Below are 10316 nucleotides of genomic sequence, written 5' to 3'. Positions count from 1 at the left end.
CATACTATAAACGATGAAGAAAGAATAATTACAATAAATTTATATATGTACAATAATGTATTACAATAAATTACATATCAATATTCCGAAGTATGGATTTACTTATGGAAAGATAATATTAATATACATGTATAATGATAATAATATACTGTAGAAATATAATAAGCCTAATTAATTGGGCAGTGATGGATAAGCATGGATACGTAATAAACTACACTGTTGTAGTTTTTTTGTGATATAAGTATTGCATCTTCATGACATTGTGTTTTTTAGTGTGACACAAATACCATAAGTCATAATAACGTTAGTGCTGAATATAGTTTGTGTATTTTTACTTGTTTTTTGTGTGAATATTTTGAGATTCAGAGTTGAACTTGTTTTCTCTCAAAGATATTATACAGCAACATGCTTGGTGTGAAATTTCAACATGTAACAACACACACCTGATTCGAAACTGACCGAATTAATTGCTCTCTTGCAATTCATGCTGGGCGTAAGGCATTAAATTTCATGTTATAGCTGTAAGATTTATCTGATAAAGTTGCTGGAAACCAAGTCGGCCCTTTAACAAGCTTTTCCTTTGATTTGACCTGGTGACCTAGTTTTTGAACCCAGATGACCCAATATCAAACTCGTCCAAGATTTAATTGAGAGTAACATTCTGATCAAGTTTCATTAAGATTGGGCCAAAATTGTGACCTCTAGAGTGTTAACAAGCTTTTCCTTTTATTTGACCTGGTGACCTAGTTTTTGAACCCAGATGACCCAATATCGAACTCGTCCAAGATTTTATTGAGGGTAACATTCTGACCAAGTTTCATTAAGATTGGGCCAAAATTGTGACCTCTAGAGTGTTAACAGTCAAACTGTTGACGATGGACGGACAGACGACGGACGACGACAGACATAGGGCGATCACAAAAAGGTGAGCTAAAAATTGCTGCCAAAGTTATGGACCTTGCATCATATGATGCGGTTGATGATGTGGAACAATATTTTTGGTCTGAATTAAATCAGTTTAGTAATAACCGAGATAGAGTGAAACTGCACCAAAACTTTGGTCTGAAATCTTAAGTCAAAAGAGGTGATAGTAAATTAGTAATGAAATATTGGTGCTAGAGTTATGGCCCTTGTGATAAACGATGGAACAACTATTTTAAGTTTGAATCAAATCCTCTCTGTAATAACAGAGATATAATGAAAATGCATCAAAAATCAAAATTAACATGAAATTCTAAGTAAAAAGAGGACATAATTCATGAAAAATTGGTACTAGAGTTATGGACCTTGTGTCACATGATGTGGTTGATGATACTATTTTAAGTTTGAATCATATCCATTTAGTAATAATTAAGATAGAGTGAAAGTGCATCAAACTTTCACCTGAAATTCTAAGTTAAAAGGGGGGATAATTCATAAAATATTGGTGAGAGAGTTATGGCCCTTGTGCCATATGAATAATGATGTGGGTGATGATGAGGAATAACTATTTTCAGTTTGAAACAAATCCATCAAATAATTACAGAGATAGAGAAAAAGCATCAAAACTTTTATCAAGGTGCGGATGCGGAAGAACGTAGATGCTGATGCCAATGGGTATAATTCTGTCAAGAACACAATATTTATTTATTTATTTATTTATTTATTTGGGTTTTATGGTGCACCAACACAGTATAACAAAGTAGAGTTATTGGGATTGTTACAACACATGCAGATGATGATGGTAAAGATATATTTTGAGTTTCAAGTCATTATCTTATATAGTACAAAAGTTATGTCCAGAAAACGAAGTTTGTTAAAAAATTCAACAAAGCTATGACAGAAAAACAAAGGTTGCCGAAAAACTTTAACCTTAAAAATAACCAAAGTATAACAGCTTGGCTACCTTGACCTTTGGTATAATGGGCTCAGCCCCTACACATACATTGTTTGTATACTGGACAATGTTTATGTGAAGTTACAGTAGGATATAAGCAATAGTAACAAAGATATGACAGAAAAACAAAGGTTGCCGAAAAACTTTAACCAAGAAGGGTAACGCCAATGCCGACGCCAGGGTGAGTAGAACAGCACCCCTATTATCCGAATAGTGGAGCTAAAAATTGGTGGTTTGTAGCCAAAATCAAACTTTACCTATATTTCATGATGTTACACCTTTGTACCAAAAATTATTCTAATCTATCAAGCTTTTCATGAGTTATTGTCCAGAAACCATGAGTTAGGCAAATTTTAAGTTAGAAAGGGGCCATAACTACATCAAAATAATGGTGGTTTGTAGCCAAAGTCAAACTTGACCTGTATTTTATGATGTTACACCTGTGTACCAAAAAAAACCTCTAATACTTCCTTTGTCGGGGTGTAACTTTATATCAATATGCATGATTAAAAATAACACCATATTCCTCTTCTGCATGTCCGAGACATTTATATATATATATATTTTTACTATATTTGAAAATACTGTGTACAGTTTACATTTTATAATATTTAGATAAAGAAAATATAACCATTTGCATACAAATACATGAAAGAATCATTTTGTTTCAAATTTCCTTTGCCTAGCCCTGTGTTTTCTTATTGTTTTGTTACCATCATTTAAAGTAATTAATTGAGGGCCCATATTCTTCAACCTTTAAAATTTGAGTTTCAGACTTGGACTAAAGAGCACAGAATATTCAATTCACTGGAACTTTGCTTATAGCAAACATATAATGATAACATTTCACTGAAATATCTGTTATTACTGACTATCTAGTATGTGTGTTCCCATTTAACATCTTTTTCAACAATTTTTCAGTCATATAAACGATGGTGTCTACTTGTAGCAGTGAGCACAATGCCCAGCTTTATAGTGCTGCCTCACTGGAATATCACACCGTACACACGTGGCATGATACCCCAGTCACATTATACTGACACCAGGCTGACCAGTCCTAGTACTATCCTCTTAATGCTGAGTGCCAATCGAGGAAGCTACTAGTACCATTTTTTACGTCTTTGGTATGATGCGGCCAGGGATCAATCCCACGACCTCCCGCACTTAAGCGGACTCTCTACCTGTAGGCTACCGAGGCTAGTGTACTTTTAAACAAAGTTTCATTACAGTCAAAGCAAATACTAGTACAAGTCAAATGGTTTATCGCTGCCAGAAATTTGTACAAACCGGACAGAAGTTGCGAAATTGTCATTTGTGCAGAAAAGAAGTGTTTACCATAATGTCCAGTACTGGACAGGTATAGTGACCATGCACGGACACAGCCAATTTTCTCAGAGGGGGTCCGATCCCATGCCCCCCCCCCCCCCCCCCCCCTGGTAATTTTGAAATTTAGCACTTCATTTTTTGCATTATGGGACAGTTTTATGGACTAACCTGTTAAATTTGGGAAAATAATAAAATCAAGCTTTCTTGAAGGTAAAATTCTTAAGTTTCTTTTAGATAAATAATATGAATTATGTCGGGGTCGTATGTAGCAGCAGCTGCATATACTTTACATGCAGTCCTAATGTTGCCTTTTTCGAAAAACATTTTCTTCCCTTCTTTCCTTTTTTAAAGATTTTCCAGAGGGGGTCCAGCCGACCTCCGGTCCCCCCCCCCCCCCCACCCTCTGGATCCGCACATGGTGACATATCATGCTTTCTGTTTATGCAGGTAAACTTGTGTTTGGTTAAATTTCAACAGAGCACAATTGTCTGAACAGTGTACAAACTCATTACTGTTTTTTCAGGCAAGGGTGGAAAAAAAGTGGTAGACAATGAAAGCAGTAACAGTTTTATTAAAAAAAAATAAACAATGAGACAAACATTTCCAACATCTTTGGACGGTTCAAAAATCCCATGTTAAACATACGATAAAGCCCGAAACGCGTGAAAATGTTCCGAATGTAAGTCGGGTGAACTAGGCGCTCTATGTATAGAGTTAGATTATGCGTCTAGATTGATTAAACTGGGCGAGTCTACTTATTTATTACTCGAGGATGAAAAAAAAACGTGTTTTTTAAATGTTGCTCTTAAACAAGGGTGGCAGTTGAACTACCAAAAGTACAACAACAGTTAATTCACAACAAATCGTACGGTGTTTTATAATCAGCAGAAGCTAGTCGTATTTATGCTTATGAGACCTGTTTCACCCATAAGTAAAGAATTCACAGGTCCATCATGAAATATTTTCCCCAGCGCGCATATACTTTAGCTATTCAATATGATCGCGGCCTCATCGTTTTTGCCTCATCGGCCGCGATCAATAAAACTTACAGAGCACGAGTGTATGTCCAAGTTTCAGACTTAAAACTTTGAATAGTAACATGCCCCGATTTTGTATGTTGCTAAAAATGGTAAATTTATTTTTTTACAAATTAAACTGTCCAAACAATGATGTCATTAAGCAGCTGGCACTAACTTTCAAGGTGGACTGATTGGAATGTTCCATATCCAAAATTACCTTGTGATATTGCTTTCAAGGTTCATTCTGTAGAAAAAGAGTGGGGTTTGTACTTAGATTTCACTGCCTGTCTGTCCAGACTTCTACTAAATGGTTTTTGACTTGTTATAACAGCTTCCCCAAAGCAAGGAGGAAATTTTGAAGTATGTCAGCTTTATACAATACCATATACCATGTTCCAATTAACAATTAAAGACACTATAGAGATGTTATTTGCAGAGAACTAGTATGTTGTAAAGAGAATGAGCTGTTGTAGAGAGATTATTCATGTGGAGATGTAGTCATTACTTGCAGAACAAGACTTGTCTGTTGACAGGGCGCTCGAGTATTCAAAGAATTGATGGAAGTATGGGGTCAAAATATTACCAAAGATTTTCAGAGAAAAGAAGAACTAGAATGGGTCTGTAGGACATAGGGTGTGCCCCCAACTGGTACATTTGTCACAAATATGGGGAAATAATTCAAGTGTTTGCAGTCCTAATGGGGTATAGCCTCAACCAACATTTTATGAAAAGGATTCATTATTCTAGGCCATATACTTTTTGAGCTATGGGCATCACAAACAAAAAATCCACTTTTTTGGCTATTTCAAGGGCTGTAACTCTGCAACAAGAGCCAAGATTCTCAAGAAGAATGCCAAGTGCACAAGGTCACATCATAATACTCAAGCAAGGTTTCATGAATTTACATCAAATATTTTTTGAGCTATGCACATAATTAGGTGAAAATGTTCATTTTTTGACTATTTTCAGAGGCCATAATTCTGAAAATAGGGGGAAGAAGCAGACAGAAAATAGGAGGTTCGCAAGTTCATATCATGATAAAGACTCATGCAAGGTTTAATCAACTTATATGTAATACTTTTTGAGCAGGCGCATCACAAGGTGAAAATGTGCTTTTTTGACTATTTCAGGGGCCATTACTCTGAAAATAGGGGGCGGACCCAGATGAAAAAGAGGAGGTGCGCAAGTTCATATCATTATAAAGACTCATGCAAGGTTTAATAAATTTCTATTAAATACTTTTGAGCTAGGCGCGTCAGAAGGTGAAAATGTGCATTTTTTACTATTTCAAATAAATAAGACAACAATGTACCTGTATTTGTGGATTTGGATAAGTCTTAATTGCACTAAATGACAATGTGTGACCATGATGGTAAGCAAGTAGTCAAAGTTTCAAAGCCATATATCAAACAGTTTAGACAAAATATAGAATGGTATGAGGAACTTTACTTATTTCTATGTCCAAAGAAGGCCAGAGCTAAAGTCCTTGTCCTAGTTATGTAGTCTTGCCTACATCATGTAGACTATGCTGGTAAACAAGACTGGTAAAAGTTTGAAAGCCATATGACAAACAAGTTAGGCAAAATATGGACTGGTATGAAAAATTTAACTGATTTCCAAGTCCAAAACGGGCCATAATTCAGCCAAAATAATTGACAGTTATGTACTCTTGCCTACAGATGGAGATCATGACAATAAACAAGTGTTCAAAGCCACATGTCAAATAGTTTTGACAAAACATAGAGTTATACTGAAACTGAACAGTGAACAGCCAAAATAGTTGACCAAATTGTGTACTCTTGTCTACAGATGGAAATCAGGATGGTAAACAAGTGTTCAAAGTTTCAAAGCAACATTTCAAAACAAGTTTTGACAAAACATGGACTTGTACAAAAATCAAACCAATTTCCAAGTCCAAAAAGTGTCATAATTCAGCCAAAAATGTAGACAGAATTATGTACTCTAGCCTACAGATAGAGACTGTTATAACTGTATCCAAACTATGTGTTGGCGGGGGTTTGCACGTTTGGGAGTTCTTGTGCACGAGTGTTGGATCATGAGCTCATAAAGGTAATTGATCTAATGTCACGGCCTGGTCTGCTGGCTGCATGTGAGCATCCAATGGGGCAAGGGTGGAATATATTATTTGTATTCTGACAAGACTCTTCTTAATTGTTTACCTAAGAAAATGTAAGAACTGGCAATCTATTATTCTCAATGATGAAATTATAACATCTTGTCATTTTCACTCATTAAAAATTTTCTTATGAATTGAACAACAACTTTAACCCTTATGCTGCTCATAACTGATTCTGCCTTTGTGACCTGTGTAGATCATGACCAGCCTGCACATCCATGCAGTCTGATAATGATCTGCACTGTTTGCCATTCAGTGAGTATCTTTTTGGTAAACACCCCTTTTAACAGTTAATGGTACTGTCCAAATTGAAAGCTGGACAAGTTCATTATAGAAATTTAGCATGGAAAGGGTTAAAACCATGTATTAATGTTTGTTTGCAAACAACTAAGATTCTTTTTCTCTTTGGGAATTAAATGTGTGGGTCATGTCAGAATATCACTTGTACCATGTTTTTGACATGTTTTAACATATTTCTTGTTTTATGTTTGTATTCTCATATAACCTCTCGGGCCACGAGATAAAATAAATCTTTGTTAGTTAAAAGAGGTGATAATTCAACCAAAATCCTTGATGGAGTTATGTACTCTTGCCTAAAACTGGATATGGTGATGGTACACAAGTGTTGAAAGATCCAAAGCTTTATCTCAAAATGTGGACCAATACTAAAAACTTAACCATGGTGCGCCGCCGACATCGTGGCAAGTAGGATAGCTATACCTATTCTTCCAATAGTCAAGCTAAAAACAGGTTCATACTTTATATAAGAGATGTTGTCAGTTACTTTTAGAAAACAGGGTACATTTTTGAGAAGTTTACAGTTTTTTTTGCTTAAAGACGAGTACTTCATTAGATTACTAGCAGAGAGTCATGTGGATTTTTTGTCAGCTACTTGCGCGGAACTGTGGCATTGGTATTTAGGAATATTGACAGAGTTCCTAACTGCTGTATACGATGGAACAAAACAGTAACTAGAATGTGTCTGTAGGACACAGAGTGTGCCCCCAACTGGTACATTTGTCACAAATAAGGGGAAATCATTAAAATGTTTGCAGTCTTAATGGGGTATAGCCTCAAAAAAAAATTTATGAAATGGATTCATTATTCTTTACCATATACTTTTTGAGCTATGAGCATCACAAACAAAACAAGAGCTGTCGGAGGACAGCAACGCTCGACTATTCAACAGCCTTGTCAATTGAATGAATACAAAAGTTGAAAAAGGGGCATAATTTTGTAAAATGCAAAGTAGAGGTATTGAACCTCTGTACTGCATGTCATATCATGACAGTGAATAAGTGTGTGAAGTTTCAATCCTTTCCAATTTGTGGATACTGAGATACCAGCTTACATACAAAAACTTAACAAAAAACTGCTAAGTCAAAGGGGCATAATTTTGTAAAAATGCCAAGTAGAGTTATGGGACCTTCACAGTGCATGTTAGATCATGACAGTGAACAAGTGTGTGAAGTTTCAATCCATTCCAATTAGTGGATACTGAGATATCAGTTTACATACAAAAATTTAACCAAAAACTGCTAAGTCAAAAAAGGGGCATAATTTTGAAAAAAAAGAGAGTAGAGTTATGGGACTTGCTTAGTGCATGTCAGAACATGATAGTGAACAAGTATGTGAAGTTTCAATCCATTCCCATTAGTAAGTACTGAGATACCAGCTTACATACAAAACCTTAACCAAAAATTTCTAAGTCGAAAAAGGGGCACAATTTTGTAAAAAAGCAAAATAGAGTTATGGAACCTGTGCAATGTAGATCAGTTCATCACAGTGAATAAGTGTGTGAAGTTTCAATCCATTCCCACAAGTGGTTACTGAGATACCAGCTTACATACAAAACCTTAACCAAAATCGGGACGCGGACGCGGACGCCGACGCATGGGCGAGTGCAATAGCTCACTATTCTATGAATAGTCGAGCTAAAAATCCACTATTTTGGCTATTTCAAGGGCCATAACTCTGTAATAAACGCTAAAATTCTCAATAAGAATGCCAAGTGTGCAAGGTCACATTATGATAAAGACTCAAGCAAGGTTTCATGAATTTACATTAAATACTTTTTGAGTGAGGCACATAATTTTTTTACTATTTCAGGGACCATAACTCTGGAAATAGGGGGCGGACCCAGATGAAAAATAGCAGGTGCGCACGTTCATATCATGATAAAGATTCATGCAAGGTTTCATCAATTTATATCAAATACTTTTTGAGCTAGGCGTGTCACAAGGTGAAAATGTGTATTTTTGACTATTTCAGGGGCCATAACTCTAAAAACAGGGGGCGGTGCCAGACCAAAAATAGAAGGTGCGCAAGTTCATACCATGATAAAGACTCATGCAAGGTTTCATCAATTTATATCAAATACTTTTTGAGCTAGGCGTGTCACAAGGTGAAAATGTGCATTTTTGACTATTTCAGGGGCCATAACTCTAGAAATAGGGGGTGTACCCAGATGAAAAATAGCAGGTGCGCAAGTTCATATCATGATTAAGACTCATGCAAGGTTTCATGAATCTATATCAAATACCTTTTTGAGCTAGGCATGTCACAAGGTAAGAATGTGCATTTTTGACTATTTCAGGGGCCATAACTCTAAAATTAGGGGGCGGAGCCAGACGAAAAATAGAAGGTGCGCAAGTTCATATCATGATAAAGACTCATGCAAGGTTTCATTAATCTATATCAAATACTTTTTGAGCTAGGTGTGTCACGAACTTCGGACGGACGGACAAGAGCAAATCTATATGCCCCCACCACTCATGGGGGGGGGGGCATAAAAAAAAACCCAAAAGGGTCAATGACCCTAAAGCGCTCACCTGTGTACAAGGCTTCAAGTGTGTTTGTACAACATGGCACAAGTATAAGATTTAGATTTCTTCTGTTAGCCTATCACACACATTCTGCACCTAGGGCAATATTCTGAACAACTGCAGTAGACAGTACAATTCTGTTATCATATGCCACTAACAAGACTCTTCCTATTATTGATTCAGAGAAGATTTTCTTAGTTTCTTATATAATACAAGCGTACAGTAAGTACATGTCACACATACGGGGGTGGCCATTTTTGACCTTAGGGCAATAATTTGGACAATTATGGTAAAATCAAACCCTTACATTACAGACTCTAGAGAAAAATATGTTTTAAGTCTGATAGCTGAAAACCTACTTTTAACCAAAAAGACCCTTGTGTTCAATGAACTGTAACCATTTGAAAAAATTTGAAAGAGGGTTACCAAGAGATCATCTCTGTAAAGTTTCATCAAAATCCATTTAGCAGTTTTGGAAGAGATGTTGTTTAAAGAAATTGTTGATGAAAAGTGCCAACGCCCTCTTGCAGCCATGTTTTTTGACAAATTAGAAGATTTTTAACACTATTAGTAGAATGTCACAAATTTGTGTGAAATTATTTTAAAATCGGGCTAATAGTTTCATACAAGAAGATTTTCTAAGTTTCTACTATATACATACAGGAAAAAGTGACCATGCCCCCCAACAGCCATGTTTTTTTTGACATATCAAAACAATTTGAACAGTCTTAGTAGAGGGCACACAAGGACCATTTGTGTATAATTATTTTAAAAACAGGCAAACGATTTCACACAAGAAGATCCACGCCCTCTGGCAGCCATGTTTTTGGACAAATCAAAATAATTGGTAAGATCTTGGTCGAGGGTCACACAAGGACCATTTGTGTAAAATTATTTTATAATCGGGCCAGCAGTTTCACAAAAGATGGTTTTTTAAAATTTCTAATGTATACATAAAGGGAAAAGTGACCAAGCCCCCAGGCGGCCATGTTTTTTGATGTATCAGTATCACTTGAATACCTTTGATAGAGGGTGACATGAGGATCATACTAAAATCTGACCATAGGTTTAGAAAAGATGTCATATGAAGATTTTTCTATTTTTAGCTCTGGGGGCCCTATGTGCGACCAAGC

The sequence above is a fragment of the Mercenaria mercenaria genome, chromosome 5 (genome assembly GCF_021730395.1).
Source record: "Mercenaria mercenaria strain notata chromosome 5, MADL_Memer_1, whole genome shotgun sequence".
Classification (NCBI taxonomy): domain Eukaryota; kingdom Metazoa; phylum Mollusca; class Bivalvia; order Venerida; family Veneridae; genus Mercenaria; species Mercenaria mercenaria.
The sequence above is the reverse complement of the archived record's forward strand: the minus strand, read 5'-3'. Positions refer to the sequence as shown.